A 17,278-nucleotide genomic window follows, 5' to 3' on the forward strand; every position below is an offset into this window, starting at 1 on the left:
AATAAAAAACATGCTTGCTGTGAATCAGATCATGTTGTAGGGATAATACATGTGATTGTATTTGGTATTGGGTTCTATGTTCTGCATGTCAAGCATTGAAAGGGAATGCAGACAATATCACTGCTTATTTTGGCTTGTTTCTCAACTACTCAGCAGCAATAAAACTGTTTTTCATCCCATGTCTGTCCATATTATATGTAATATTCAATATAAAATATGAATATTACTTTTTTAAACAGATACCTTTAAAATCATAGAGTCCCAGAGAGTGTTTCAGAAAGTTTTGTCCCCCTCAAAAGCTGAAAGAAAGAAATCAGTTTAATGACATCAAAACATCACCTGGAAATGATTGTCAGAGCCGTTTGTTCCAAGGTATACTTTACTTCATCCTCACATCTCCTCACATCAAGGGATTTAATCTGCATACAGCTTGTAAATGGGAAGAAAAAAAATCCCAAAAAACTGCATCATTTTTGGCACAAAAAAAAGTCTGAGCTTCAACCCTGGAGGCAGCTTGAAGGAAGTTGTCTCAGGAGATGTGAATTTAACAGGGGCGTGCAGTCAAAGAGATAATGTGTACAAACACTCACCTGGGAGCATGCTGCTGAGCCGAGGCAGAGAATCAAACTACACTCCAGAGAGTGAAGACTTTGGAGCTTTGGGATCATCTGTCACCCACGCCTCTCTCCTCTTACACTTTGCGCCACTATTTCAGCTCTCTCCAGCTGTCAGAGCTACTTATTACCACTCCAAACACCAATATTGTCACTTTATAATTGTTAAACAGTATTCATCCATAATTGTAACACAATATCAAAATCAAATAGCGGTGGTGGAAAAAACGATAAACAACTCATTGTGATTTTATTACTGACAATTATGAATCGGATAAATTATTAAGTTTTTTTTTTTAAACTGCAATACAAACCAGGATAGTCCTCCTAACTTGGATATTTCAGTTGCACTATACAATGAGGTGTGACTCAAAAGAGAAGGCAAATAATTCAGCAGCTAACTGATGGTATATGGAAGATCAATAATTGTTACTAATCAAAAATGTGATCGATAATCGTTAATAATAAAAAACCTCAATAATCCGAATGAAATTGGAAAAATTACCCACCTCAAAATGTTACCATTTAAAAAAAAAATGCTTCAAACTGATATGACATGGTCCCTGATTTCAATCATTGATGTCACAGTTGGACCAACATTAACAACCAATGCGCGCACACACACACACACACACACACACACACACACACACACACACACACACACACACACACACACACACACACACACACACACACTTATCTTAAATGACTCTTCAGACAAAACAAGTGCTTTGTGTGATGCCCCACCCTTTTTTGAGGGTGTATTATACCTAAATAGGACAGATTGCTCAGTTCAACTCATCAAGGTGATAAAAAAAATTTGTATTTCCGAAATAGGACACAACTTATAAGCAAACATATTCCAAAATGTTTATTATACTAAGGTCTAAAGTTTTATTTAAAAACTCCATTTTTGATTTACTGTAACTGTTTTATTGTGAAATTAAAAAAAAAAAAAAAAGTACTAAAGGGGAGTTTGCATATTTAAAATCTAATGGTAAAAAAAGGACAAAAATGCTAAAAAAAGATTCTAAGAATCAATCACATTTGTGCAACTTTTATTTTGGCATAATGTGAAGAATTAACCCCTACGTGGCAGGGCATCGTCTCCCTGTTTGATGATTAAAAGAGAATTAATGGACTATAACTCATTAATACCGTTAGACATAAAAAAGGGCAAGAAAAGACAGATCTAGCAAAAAGTCCCTGTGACTGTTGGTAAAGTCTGTCTCCTACTGATACACAATCATTTATCAAAGATAAACAGATGTCACGGCTGTAGTTTGGGAGACCAACTTCAAGACAAACTGAGAATAAAGACTTTTGACCGACTTTCAATTAATTTGATCAACTTTTAATAAAAACCCATACATCAGCATATATTTTACAGTATTTTGTGGAGAATTTATTTCCCATCAGAGGCTACTATGGAGTCATTGCCTCTAAATTCAACTCTACTACTATATTTTCATTCTTTAATTCCATGCTTCAAAAAATCTGCTGCGACCCAGCACGGACAAATTATGTGTTCAACACCTGACATTTGTGGGTTATATCAATTTGAAATAAGCTATTAGATTATTTTCTTTTCTTAGCTGAAGATCTACATTTTCTCAGCTCTTTTCTATTATATGTTTATATCATTAGGGAGAGAGAAAAGTACCATATATACTTTAGAAACTGTATGCATTTGTTTAAAATTCAAACATGAGAGGGGAAGAAAGAAAGGAAGTGTTTTACAGGGGATGATGAAGAAAGAACCAATCAATGGAAGCGTGATAATGAATCATTTCCTCAGCAGAGATGGAGTTAGACTTGAGATGAAAGCAGACCACGTAGTGCACCACTAAAAGCTTAAAGACTACTGCCTGTGAATTATGGTGCTCGCAAACACATTCACTGCCCTTGGGACCCATTAGTTGCAAACCAAAGGGAAAGAAGGAAAAAAAATAAAATAAAAGTGGTAAAGTTACCAAGAGATGTTAGGACAAGAAAAGAAATGTCAGAAAGGACTAATAGGTCAAACCGAACCCCCCTGAGGCACTGCGATAAAACACATTTACGTGACTAATTATAAACAAAATGATAAAATTAAAGACGGATTGATGCATTGCGGGAATTGGGAATCAGGGTTAGGGGCAATGTTGTATGGGATTATTCAGCATGTGTAATTATAAGATATATGAAGTGTGCTGGAACAGCGAGACTGTTACTAATATTAAAATATGGCTTAACGATCACATAAGATATTCAAGATGTAACAAGACATTTGCACAAAAGATGTTTTTTTTCAAAATCATCATGGAATGCGGCTAATAAATCCAAGAATTCTCATCTGATACTAACAGACTTGCAAAATATCCTTTTTTCCTCATTGCACCTATAATCAGACATTTGTTTAACACACTTCTTTCTTTGTTCCTCTTTAACAAAAGCACCCTGCTGTGACTGACTCAATAAAGTCACTGGTTTCATTTAGTCATTTGCAGCAACTCAAAGTTCTGGGGAAAGTGCAAATATGTTAAAACGTGAATAATTTAGGGCAGATTTTCAAATAAGCCTAATTTACTCGCTGTACGAGATTAATAGACTTGCTAAAATTAAAAACATTTGTCGTCGAATCTTACCATTTAATGCATCAGCCGATGGTGCTATTAACTTATTTTTTGCTTTACTCACAGTTTTAATTTAGATTTTCGAGCTTTCCCTCGACTTGCCTCATCCACTTTATTAATTCATGACATTTTCCAAATTTAGTTTTAGTATCTATTAGATGTTGAAATTTCATACATTTTTCAGTTTTTACGTCTGTGGCAATAGTTAAAAATACAACTATGTAGTAAAAGCAATGCAGAGAAAGATCAAACATTCTTTATATACCTTTAACGTAAAAGCTTAAACGGACCTTTTAACTTTTGAATGCAGAGTTCGACTTTTTCTGCTTTGTAACTCACTGTATCAAAGGCACTATCTTCACTTTTTCAATGCAGGCTGATGCAATTGTATTTTACTAATGTGCGGCTAACATGAGTTAGATTAATCAACCAGAGTTAACCGACCAGGGTCGTCTGGTGCAATGCATGTTCAACATCACGCAATTAAAAAAAACTGATTGTAGCTGCATTTCCATTACCCCTGGAAATGCGCAAAATCTAATAAGTGCAATAAAAACTGGTAATGGAAAAAACATTGAAATATCGCAAAAAAGTTTTTACGAGTTCTGGAGAAGGAATTTCAGACATTTCAGTATCGAAATGTGTTGCAAAAGCGCCATGGAAACACTTTTCAAGCAAATGCACGTCACAGAACGTAACGTACCTGGTCACAGGAAGTGAGGTACCTGGTCACATGACTACTTCTTTTCGAGAAAACATGACAGGGTATGTGTGGACAGAAGAGGAAACCGGGACCTTTCTTAGCATTATATTTAAAAATGATTACTGCCACATTAGACGTGAAACAACAAAGTAATACATAGTGTTACAAGGAGATTCTGAGTGTCCGTCTTCCTGCAACGAAGTGTCACACGATGAGATTTCACGGGGGTTACGAAGCTCCTGCCCAGTGTCGGTGTCATGGGGGGGAATTCGTGGGCGGTGCCCCCCCACAGGGGGAGCTTTTTATTGATCAAAGATATCTGATTGGCTATTGCAACTGACTGTGTCCATTCACTGACAGCGGCCGCGAATCTGCTCCATAGATATGTTATACTGTGGTGTAATTGTTTTGCATTTGTGCTATTGAACGTAGCCTAGAGCTGTTGTAAGGATCAGCCAGTAGAATGTGTATATGTCTATGGCCTGCTCTGTTGATTCACGTGATGTCACTCACACTGCTGCATCGCGACAAAGCGAGAGCGAAAAATTCAGATGGAGGGCAGCAAGTGAAGCTTGAGAATCTGCCGTCTGAAATAATCAAAATGCCCATATTTTGTGCAGTTTACGGCTGCTCCAATCGTTCTAACCAAGAAAATGGAAAGATATTTTATACAGTACCGAAGATTGTCATTCACAATGGTGAGAAATGTAAAAAGCTCACAGAACAACGCCGTAAAAAGTGGATTTGCATTTGCAGTTTTCTTAATGCCTCTGGATGGCCTCTGAATGATAAAAATGGAAAAATGTTTTCCAAGCTTACAGTATAGTACCCGTTCTGTGTTCTAGCCTGCAAAAAAAAAGCACATAATAGCGTAATATGTGTGTTTAATATTAATACATTGTAAGATAGACCTAAATGTATATTATTACAGTGGCTTTTTGAAAGTAGCTGATCGACTGTCAGCTGGAATGACTGTGGACATATGGACAGGAAATGTGATGATTGGAGGAAATCTACATCTCTCAGGTTTAATGGAACTCTTGAGCTTTAAATGACCTGAATTGGACTTCAATCAGTGGTACAATGGGAATAGTGTCAGTGCTTGCCCTAGGGAACCAATGAGGAAGTGTCACTAACTCTCAAAAGTAAGGCTGGACCAGGCCACAGTTTAAATATTTAATAAGGATCTGCATTTTCTACTTTTACTTTTCGATGCTCTCTTGGAAAGCTGCACACATTGACTTCAGACCCACACGCAACCAAATGCTTTTATTACTTTTAGAAATACTTTTAATACAGTTTGACTGAACTCCTCTCGTACAGTGATCCCTGCCTATCTTTGGCACCGAGAACTCGTCTCATGCAGACAAAATATTCTGTTATCTCTACCAGGATTGGGATAAAGGTTCTACAGTGATCTTAAATACATTTTCTGTATAAATATAGTCACATTTTCCTCTATCCCTGATAGTGTTGCATTATTGTCTGTTAGCAGGTTTCTCTCCTCTTGTTTCCTCTCTGCCCTTATGTTTCCCTCCTTTCCATCCCAGCCTTCTCCTCTGGTGAAGTAGCTGCATTGGGTAAGTGTTGCACTAAATAAATGATTCAAAGATTAAACAGCCACAGTTGCCATGACAACTTGCAGGGCATCTCTCACTATTGTATTCCGAGCACTAGAGGATGACCACTGGATAAAAGGAGCTGCGTTTCTATGTTGGATGAGGATATTTCAGAGCGTGTTGACTCGATATCAAATCATATTGACATAATTTTGTGGTTTAGGTGTTGAAGCAGAAATCAAATACAGTGGTGGACACAGCAGTGTTTTGGTATGACAGATAAAAACAAAAGTGAATGAAAATTGATGAGTAAAGCCGTGATTATTGGATACAATCAATCAACAGTCAACAGTATTTCCTTGAAGATGATCCACAATTTGCTCACTGTATTCTACGGGAACAATACCTGACGTTTTCAACTGGCTGTTTGGTTACGGTTAATTACTGTAACATTGCATGTTTTAGTGTTTTGGAACATTTTGTAATCTGCATCCAGGAGGTAGGACTAAACCTTCAACATTGACTTGCCGTTGTAGTCACCTGGGGCCTTACGTATAAAATGGCGCGAAAAAAAAAAGCGTACGTCTCAATCTACAGACAGGCGTACGCTCGTGAAAATCCAGATGTTCAAATCTGTACGTAGGACTGGATCCTCTCACCTATCCTTTGAACATCTGAATCAGCGCGGATGTGAGCGCACGTGCCCCCTCCCTGTCCGTGCTCACATTTACATATGTGAATCATATTGAAATTAGATTGTCACTGGGATTCCCTCAGCGTCATCAGAAAAAGCTGTGCTCTTACCACCAGTAGCACAGGAACATTTTTAGATGGAGATGATTCAACAGTGAAGATACTTGAATTAATATAAACAATATAGACAATGGTTGACTGTGGGTGTGGTAAGAAGTGTGAAGTGGATTAAGAAAGAGAGGGAAAAGCTACTGCAACTAATGATAATAATGATTATACAGTAGTCCCTCGCTATATTGCGGTTCACCTTTCGCGGCCTCTGTGTTTTGCAGATTTTTTTTGCAGTGCAATTTTGGATGCATTTTTTTACAGCATATGAACGCGCATTGTGTTCTGCGTCCTGATTGGCTAATGCTGCTTTAATTTTTCTCCTCTCATAAACATAAACCACCAGTGAAAAAAGCCGGTTTGATTAGCGGCTAATGCTATCCTAGCTCAGTGCTAGAGAGAGAACTTTTACCTGCTACTACCACCTCCTCGCTGATTCTCCTCCACGGAGGAAATCTACAAAGGTTTGAACTTTGAAAGTGTTTAAACAAGAGAGAAATGTTAATTATTGTCTGAGAAAAGTAAATAAAGTGTGTGGTGGGGGGTTTTACAGCCTTAAAACATGTATAAAAATTGTAAAAATAAAGCTGACTACTTCGCGGATTTCGCCTATTGCAGGTTATTTTTAGAACGTAACCCGTGCGATAAATGAGGGACTACTGTAATAATAATTGCGAAATATGACGGTCTGATCGCGCACATCAGGCATAATGTTTGTTTCTGTCTCCATCTGATCATCAAACAGGCTGTGAATATGAAATAACTAAATGTGACTTTAGTGTAAAACGCTTTGGTTCTAGAGCCTCTATAAATGAATCCCTTTTCCCAATACGTCAATCGCCAACCCCGCCTCCTCCCGCCTTCGCTCGGTACGATCCTGCCAAAGCGCAAACTACCTGTCAAAGCTCTCTGCGGTGGGATCTCCTGCAGCTGCTCAGACGTTCTCTGAGTAACAGACACTTACGTCTGAACACTTTGACAGGTAGTGAACAACATGTAGCTGACTCAGATTAGACGGATAAATTAAAAAAAAAAACTGTAACTCACTAAAAATGTGTAAATGATATGAGGTGTATTGTCTGCGCCAATATGATATTCATTTATGCAATATACCTCTTCACTTAAAGTTGAGTATAGACCTTCAACAGATGGCTTTAAATATATGAGGTTTACAATCCCAGCCAGTTATCTCTGTAGCTCGGCTGTTGGAATGTTGATTGACTTGTGAACCTTGAAAGTTGCCTGTTCCCAAACTTATCTTTCCTCCGTTGACAGCAGTATATCAAAAGCAGTCTAATTTCGGCCTTCGTTTGCTGATACAGGAGAGTTCTTCCACCGAGATAGACATTTGTGGCTTCCTGTCTTTATCTTAAGGCTAAAGCCTTAGACTACACTTGTTGGTTTCAAATTTCTTGTCAGCCTATATATGTGATCACCAAGCTGTTTTACCTCAGAACATGATTTGACCTCCCTTGTTCTCCCAGGGATTCTGTCTCTGCCCTGGTTTTTGATTCTGCTTGTTTTAATAAACTCTGTATTATTTTGCAAGTACGTTTCAATGAAGATTCTTTTTCCACACCACTTTTTCCATCATCCACATCATCACGTGGGGAGACACGACAGATACATGTCAACAGCAGCTCAGAGGTTCATGTGTGAATGTATTGTATTATTTTGATAGTGTGTCTAATAAATCATTAGAATCTAAAGCATCAACTATGTAAAAACGTATATACGCTATCCTCAGGACTTGACGTGAAAGACCGCACATTTCCACGCTTACTCCAGTTTCTGAACATCAGGATTTTTCCCGTGGACTTTGAAGTACGCACGTTTTTGGGCGTACGTATTGTTTGTACATGAGGTCCCTGATGTTGAGTTATTGCCCTGTGAACTGACACGACATTTGGAAGGTGCCAATAAACTTACTTACAATTAGCTATAGAAATCATTGAGTGGTAATGACACAAGCTAGAAGAGGATAGATTGAAGAATGGAGAAAGGCTGTATGTACAGTACTTGACACAACATGTTGATAAGTTAAACGTATCACAAAAAGCAAACGGTTTTCGGCTGAGAAGTGAGAGTCGTGTGATTCCGGGTTCAGAAAAGTCTTAGACCTCCACTTCAAAGCCACTTTGCTGTTAATGGCTTAGTCGGAGGTACTGTATGTCTTACACTTGGCTGTCGGGGAACACCAGATTTAGCCATTTAACGATGTAATCTAACCTCTGACGGATCATTTTGTACAGATTAGGGGCAAACTTGAGCAGTGGTAGAGATCAAACCTTGACTGTGAAGCAAACAAAGATATTGCAATAAAACAAAGACTCACGACTCTTTCAGCCTTTTTGAGCAATTATGCTCTAGGACAGTGTTTCTCAAAGGAAGGTATGTGTACCCCCGAGATGGCACTACAGGGGGTTAACAAATAAAGTGTGAGTCTTGGTCCCACCCCAGGTGTGAAATGAAGGGAAATGATGAAAACTATAGAAATAACTCTATTTGGGAGCCACTAAACCAGTGTTTTTCAACCTTGGGTCCCATCTGGTGTCGCCTGGAGTTTAAATGTTTTGACTATTTTTTTCATTTTTATTTTGTTAAAACAACACACAATCTTAAACAAATGTATTTCTATACTTTTACTTTGTTAATCTAATTCAACTAAAATGCAGGGGAAAAAAATAAATATCTGAGCTCAAAAAATGTCTTTGGTGGCGCCAGAAATTCTTGATATCAAAATGGGGTCACGATCCAAAAAATTTGGGAACCACTTAACAAAATAGTGTTTCTTTCCACTTATTTACTAAATGACATTATTTAAAATGTGTGTCATCACCTGTTAATTACATCATTATGCTCTATAGCTGTTTTTCCAATAGTTTTCTAAACAAAATGTTGCAGTCGGACAGAGGGGCCCTTGAATTCAGAAATGAAGAAAAAAAGGGTGCTTGAGCCAATAAAGTTTGAGAACCACTGCTCTAGGACACATGGGGATCATCTTGGGGAATGTACAGTTAACTGTTCTTAGTTCATACTTCATGCATTTTAAATAAATTAAATATTTTAAACACTTAGCCAGTATTCTTTGATGTTTCCAGATGTTACTGTAAATCAACCTTCGGAAGCCCTTTTTGAGAGAGCCATTGTTATTTTGGACAAATGAAAGCTGGAATATTCGGTTAAAGTTTTTCTTTACGTAATTTTCAGGGGATTGATTATTTTTTTTAATGCAAAAGGAAATTAGCTGCATAGCTTTGCATGCCGGTGAATATTCTAAAAAGTTTAGTATTCACCAATGATAACACAGTTCACTCATTGGGTCAGCAAAACACGCACACACACACCTATAGAAATTGCTATTTGACCAATTAGACCCATCTTATATAGTCTTGCTGTTATCCTCTAGAGAAAAGGTTTTTTCTGTCTTCCAATATTTTACGCATTTCCCCTCAAAGAATTCCCTCATTTGTGTAAAATACTATTTTCCCCACCTTTTACCACATCCCGTCCCCCTCACAGGTTTTCCCTCCATACTTCACTTTTGATTAATTAGTCCTAGTTGCTGAGTATCCTTGCCAGCGCAGCCTTGCATCTCCATTCAATTCTGCTTTCAACAGCAGTTATGGAAAACAAATAGATCCACAGTGGAACAAAAGCTTAAAAGGGATGAGCAGCATATGTCAGAAAGATGGAGGAATAACAGAACCGGAGAAAAGAGACTCAGCCCTAATTAGAAGCTTAACAGTTGTGTGCTTTGGATTCAGCCTTTCAAGCATGAATATTGATTATTTTTAATTACTGAGTTTGAAAGAAATAATAATCAATGCTTTGACCTTGAACTGTAAAGATGCTGTGTAATGAAGTTTAGAATATAAAGATGATTTTTCAGATGCAAATTATTTATGTAATTGAAACAGAGGGCCAGAGGTTCATTCATAATTATTGTAGTTTGTTGCTACATAACTTAATAGTGATATTTTAACTATTGAGCAGGTGCATGATGTGATTAATTACATTTGTGATATTGACTTTTTTTTTTTTTTTTAATCATACATAGTTCGCTATATATATATATATATATATATAAAATATGATTAGCATTTTCAGTTACCGAAGTGAGAGCAATTCATACTTTTTATCCGCTTTCTTAATCCACTAAATCTGATTAAGTAGGCTTTAAATTGCCCAGAACAAGGATGTTTGCCTTAATTTGAGGTGTCCCTAAAGGACCAGTATCACTAATATGCACTGCACCTTATCATGTCCCCTCATTGAAACTATAAATATTTGTAAATTATAATGCATTTTAAAGAAGATTATTTTAACTGTCTAACCGAGATTATTTCAATAAAAGATCAAATACTGCCATCATATCCACTTGTACAATACTCGACTTGTTTCAAACGCCAACTTAGACTCCAATCGTCCTAATACCAACCATTTATAAATGTCTGTATTTTTTAGAGCTTTTCACTTAGGGAACAAATTGCCTAGAGACCAGAAAGTCATGTCAACTTTAATATCTTTAAAATCATATTATTATTTTTTGTTTTTAACCAATCTTATTTTATATACAGTTTATCATGTATTTTCACATTTATTTGTTGGTGTAATGAAAATGTGTCTTGTACCTTTTTATGTAATGTTTCTGTGTATTTTTTTTTATCTCTGTAATATTTTCTGTTCTTACATGTTCTAAAATCTTTATTATTATACATATAATTTTTTTGGACCCACCACAGTGGAAGCTAATAAGGATCCAATGAATAAATAAACATAAACGTTCAATCCCTGACTATCGTTCTTTCTACAAAATTTGAATGCGTTTGTTTAGAATGCATTAATATGGTATGAGATATGGGAACAGTGTGCTGCATTTGATAACATAAATTGTATTGAATGGATGTTTTTTTTTTCTTCCAAAGTCTATATTTCATTTCTCTTGTCATCTTTCTCGCAGTATTCTCCACTTCCCTCTATCCTTGAAGCTAATTAATGACCTTGAGTAGGTCATGAAGGTTTAGAGAGATGGACAACCCAGCGGGCTGATGCAGGAGCTTTTGTGGCAATTTATGTTCATCCTTGTTTTACTGCTTGCCTGCTGTTCTCTACATGATCCTCAAAAAGTTTTGCTTTTGAAACAAACTTTCAAAGTTTGGAAACATGATTATATATTAAAGCAGGGGTTCTCAACTGGTCTCGCCCTGGGACCCACATTTTGCCACGGTCATTAAATCACGACCCACTTTTTTTTTTTTAGAGTTCAACCAACCAAATTTAGTTTTTCTAAAAATAGCTGTTGAAAACACACATGTATAATCTTCAGTGTTTCAAAAGTCTTACATTTTAACACTGAAGTATGAATTTATGATTGTAATTAGTCTAATTTCAAAATAAATGGTAACATTCCTTTTTCCCAATGGCTTTTCTTAATGGTTTTTGTTTTTTGTATTTTTGTTGTTGTTTTATAGATTTCTGGCTATTTTTTTGTGTCATTTTGTGTATTTTTGTGTGTTTACTTTGGGGGGCCGCCAGTTGCACGTCTACACTAGACAGTGGAAAAAAGTGACCCTAACCCTATGTAATTGATTTTTGCCCCCTAATTGTGTTGACTGTGAAGAGGGTCTTAAATTGAAATTCAAATGGCAATAAAAAGTCTTAAAAAGTCTTGAATTTGATTTGATTGAAGCTGTAGGAACCCTGTCCAACATGAGACATTTAGTATTTATTTATTTTTGCATTTTAAAATTCAGTTTTTTTTTAGAAATATTGATCAGTTTTTTTTTTTTTTTTTTTTTTTAGAAAATATTAGTTTTTAACTCATGTGAGGAAACAAAATAAATAATAATACAAAAAACATAATTAAACAAAAATGTATATCAAAAATGAAGTAAGATACAAATAAAGGTAGATATAGGATAAAAAACGTCCTTTTCCTCACTGTGATGGTGTTTCAACCCGATTCTGTCCATTTTTGCATTCAATGGTAGATTCCGTTTTCATTGGTTGATTCTGTGAGTTGTTGTGTAGTTGCTGCTAGCGCACTCTACTGAGGGGTAACTGAGACTCGCTGCAGCGCATACAAGCTTGTCCTGTAACCATCTCTGATTGGCCAGCAGCCCAGGAAGGCACTACTTGGTGATTCTGATTGGTGAACATACAGTATATATCACTCAAATGATGGAGACAGAAGAAAAAAGCCTCCGCATCTGAGGTTAGGTTAACGCAGTAGTGAAAACCTCAATATCAATGCGATTAAGGTTAATCGTTCAGCATTACTAAGGGGTACATACTGTACACTGCGCTATGGTGTTAACATACCATGCTCCCTTTTGTAGAATCAGCATAGCAATTTATCATCAAGATATAAAGTATTGCATTAAGTGAAAGGCTAACTTAATTTAGCAGTAGCCATTTAGGCTAAATTAATCTATCCTGTCACTCTACCATCCACTTTGTAATTTCAGTATCCACAAGAAACCAATTTAATGCATTTAAAAAATATAGAAGAATGAAGCTAAGGCCGAGGTAGTAAAAGAGACATTATTTTTAAATTGTTTTGAGAAACCTGACTATCTATATGACTGTCTATATCAAAAGGTTACAAACACATGCAATCCATGTATCACCTCAGGGCAGTTTCATATACTACTCATGTATCCACAAAGGAGCTCTGACCTTGTGTGTGCAGGTATATTACATCTGCAGGCAACAGATATCGCTCTATAAGCGCGCTCACTTATAAGCTTTAATGTTGACACATACGTTTGCCTTTCACTGAACGGTTGAAGTGAATGATCTCAGCTCCCTGGATCCGTTGGGCGCCATCCACCTGACGAATACCCATACGTTTATAATTGTGTAATTATAGTGGTTCTAATTTGGATACAAAGGGCACATGTACGAGCTATCCCCTCCTACACAGCGGTGACACCATAACAAATGTTAGGAGACGTGGCTCTGTGAAACTGTACACCATTAGGAAGCCACAAAGCTGAGTTAAAGTCATTAAGCTGTTATCTCTGCCCTGCAATACGGTGCATGATAAAGAAAATGTTGTCTTCAGCATAAAATAGAGACAGACCTTTTCTGACTTTTCCAAGAAAAGCTTCATAATTATTGGTTTAAACGGCATTCTAAGCGTTGGGATTGAGAAAGAGATTCGAGCTGAATCCAATCCATTAAGTGTCTACATCAAAATTTGATCTAAAAATATGATCCTAAAAATGTAAAAGATCCTTTTTAACTCATGTTTTTCGGCTGGGGTTGCTAGGAGACAGTGTGATGAAGCTGTCCGGTGAATATTTAACTTGTACCATGACATATAGGTGGCAGCAGCGCACCTTTGGATGAGAGATCACTCGTGATGGGCAGAGCTCACACTGAGACGAAAGGAGTCTACGAGACAGAAAATGGTGCTACGAGAGTTGATGCTGAAGTTCCCAGCAGCTCACAGCAGCGCACACTCAACCTAAGCACGTGTAGAACTAAGTGGACTATTGAGAGTGTCATGATGGTGAGATAAAACTATCAAAAAACAGGGCAAGCGGTGACACCCGGCATGTCCGGGAGATGGAGGAAGTTGCGTGGAGAATGACGGGGGAGAGACTTGGAGGAATGCCAAAATACAGTAAGAAAACCATTCAACTCTGACCTAAATAGCATAATAACAATAATTTTGCCATCAAAAGCTCAGTTTCAGTGTTGTTTTTGTAGTTTTATAGAAGGAAAGCAATGTTGAGGTGTCACTAAAGCAAAAAAAAATTGCTTCATATTCACAAACTGGTGATTTGTGTGAAACTTGCCTCTATTCAATTGCTGATTACGGAAGAACGAAACAAGCTAGAAACAAAATTATTTTTTTCTGATGAAAGTAGAGAGTCTTATCTTTCAGATGTCAGATAGTCATAGGACAAAATATTCTGTGGGTCTTAAAAAATCTGTCAAAAGTCTCTAAAACGGCTGGCACTGAGGGAGGTAGAAATTTTGAAAATGGCTGGCACTGAATGAGTTAATAACTGTTGTTACCTAAAGTCCTGGAATTTTGTGATTACGTCTCCCAAACACACATCCAGCTAGCTGCACCGCTATCGTGGAGATGAAATTGGTTATTTACGGAACAAAAACCACACAACTGGACTGATTAGACAAGCAAACCTTCCTCAGACAAAAATGGAAATGGGATCCCAGGCTAAAACTAATAACACATGGTCTGTGAAAATACACCACTGAAATTGATTCAGTAATAATATGTTTGGACTGAATCCATTTAATATATTTGCGATGAAGGTGGCAAAAAAAAAAAAAAAAAAAATGCAGCTGACTGCAGGCTGTGACAGCTCTGAGCACAATAGAAGTTGCAATAACAGCTGTTGCTACGTAAACAGGGACAAAAGTCCGAAAAGAATCAAAAATCTAAGGTTGGAGTTGCTTAATAAGTTACTAAGTCATCAAAGCTGAAAGTAATTGATTACAAGAACTCAAATTACTTGAATTGAGTTGCTTTTCTGAGTACCTTTTTGAGTATATTTCTAAATCAGTAATTTTACATGTACTTAAGTACATTTTAAAAGAAATAATTTGTTACATTTCTTCACCCAACCATTACTGAGTAAATCATTAAAAAAAAAAAAAAAAAAAAATTTAATTATCAACGGACATTGTGGTACTACAAAAAATTGAAATGACCAGACAACAATCTGTTGCATCATATCATAGCCGACCGACCAGATTAAACGTAATGCATGGCGGCAAAACAGTGTTGAATGCAGTTTATTTTCTCAGTTTTAGAGTTTATAAATGTTGCTATATTTAGAGCCTGAGATTTTTTTTGTTTTAAATTGAATTCATTGGAGTTATTTTATTTAAAAATGAATTATACATTTTGACAAATCGTTCATTTTATACGGATGCCATTGTGGAAATTAAACTGAGTTCCAATTGTTCAAGATTTTGTCTCTTTTTTAAGTTTATACATGAGATGTTTACTGTATGCAAGGGAACCATGGCAAGATTTATTACCAACAATAAACAAAACTAGCAGCTTTTACTTTGAGTACTATTTAATTGAGCTACTTTTTACTTGTACTTGAGTATTTCATATATAACTTATTTGTACTTGTACTTAAAGGCAGACTGTAACTTTTGGCCACTAGGGGCACTAGACCTGTAACTTTCACGTCAAGCGCCCCTAGTGGCCACAAGCGCTGCAGCCTTGTCACAAAAATCAACAAACAGTCAGTCGGGCCAGTGTTCCTTGTTTTGATTGTGTATGCAGACAGTAGTTGACCTGTAACTTCGGGATAAGGATTGGCTCTAAGGGCTGGGTCGGTCGGGCTGGGTTTCGAAGGGGGCTAGGCTAGCGCCGTGATCGGATTAGCAGCTTCCACCCTCCTCTCCCCTCCGCCGGAGGCCTGATGCTCGACTCTCTTTGCCGTCGGCTGGGGTTGGGGTCGGGGTGGACGGGGGACAGGCGACCCACCATGCGCGGGGCAGTGTCCGGCACTGGGCGGAAGACAGGTCGGCGCAGGGGGTCGGGTCTCGGCTTGCCTCGGCCATGACCAGGAGTCGAACAGCTGGAAAAATACTAGGAAAAGCCTTAGCCCAATGAGTATTACCGAGCCTTTGGTCACGTGACTGCCGTAAAGTGATACGTTCTCCAGGTCACATGACCTGGCCAAAGAGGGTCCGTCTCTCCAAACTTACATGGGCACTCGGAGCATTATACTGTCAAGTGCTGTATATTGGCCTGAGGAATCATTTAAAATAACTCTTATGGGTCAACTCTTTAGGTCAAAAAGTCAGCCGTGTGCCTTTAAGTGCAATTTCAAGCAAGTAACAGTACTTTTGTTTGAGTAGGATATATCAGTACTCCTTTACCCCTCTGTACGTCATCTCCGGCCTCATTGTTTGTATTTCAAGGAATAATTGTTCAGCAAATTAGTGTATAAGGTGTTTTTTCTCTGATTGAGTCTTTTGTTTGTTGGTAACATATAAAACATAATTGATGTTGTAAGCGTGACTAGGACAGATACACTTCAATGATTCACATTCACGACCGTGCTGTTTCACAGACGAGACTGACCACGTCTCATCAAACCCACACACATACACCGTCATAAGCAAACTCACACAGATCAACACCGTCTGCATCGTCCAGACCAGCAGATGTCATTCACGTGTAATTACTCTCCCTTGGTGTTGCCTTGTTGCAGATAAACAGTTAACCTTGAGTATCATCTGATCAATAGCTTGTGTTATTGGTCCCAACCCACGTCTTTCACTGTCTTTCACCCGTTAACAAACCAGTATTAGAACCTTACAGCCAGGCATCAAAGTGAATTCAATGTAAGGTCGCTGACTATTTTGAAGGTTTAACTTGTATCAGTCAAAATTAAACAAAAGCTTAATGGACCTGCACTAGCTAAAGGTATAGCCTTTAAAACATGTGTGAAACTCATGGCCCGGTGGCCAAATCGGGCCCTTTGGACCATCCAAAGTAAAAATGATAGAGAAAAACATTATTATGTAAATCTGTGGCCAACTTGAGATCAAGCTGCTCCGTATTTGGCCCCTGAACTAAAAAGGGTTTGACACCCCTGCTTTAAAGGTGCAGTCTGCAACTCTTATAAAAGTGACTTTTTGTCATATTTGCTAAAGCTGTCAATATGTAAGGACAGCCTTACATGAAACTAATAGTTTGTGTGAAAAAAAAACACTCATTGAGTCCCCCCTGCTGCTCCTGCAGCCTTTGGCAGATTGCCAGAATGCACCGCGACCTAGCAAAAATAACCAATCAGAGCCAGGATTGTGTTTGATGGACTGTCTGACAGCTCCTGCTCATGGGCCCCACCCATTTCCCGGGCTGGAGCACGGTTTTTTTTTGTTTTTTTTTTTACAGTATATGGTCTGGTGGAGTAGAAGATGGAATTGGTGACTTTTCTGCTTGAAAGGTAATTACTCCTGCTTGATTTACATTAT

General features: G+C 37.6%; 1 protein-coding gene across 1 annotated transcript in view; it reads right to left on the reverse strand.

Moving 5' to 3' along the window:
* The window catches only part of fstl4 (follistatin-like 4), a 181,089-nt gene that overhangs the window by 48,094 nt on the left and 115,717 nt on the right, over positions 1-17,278 (reverse strand). The window lies entirely within an intron of this gene.

The sequence above is a fragment of the Gouania willdenowi genome, chromosome 14, assembly GCF_900634775.1.
Source record: "Gouania willdenowi chromosome 14, fGouWil2.1, whole genome shotgun sequence".
Taxonomy (NCBI): domain Eukaryota; kingdom Metazoa; phylum Chordata; class Actinopteri; order Blenniiformes; family Gobiesocidae; genus Gouania; species Gouania willdenowi.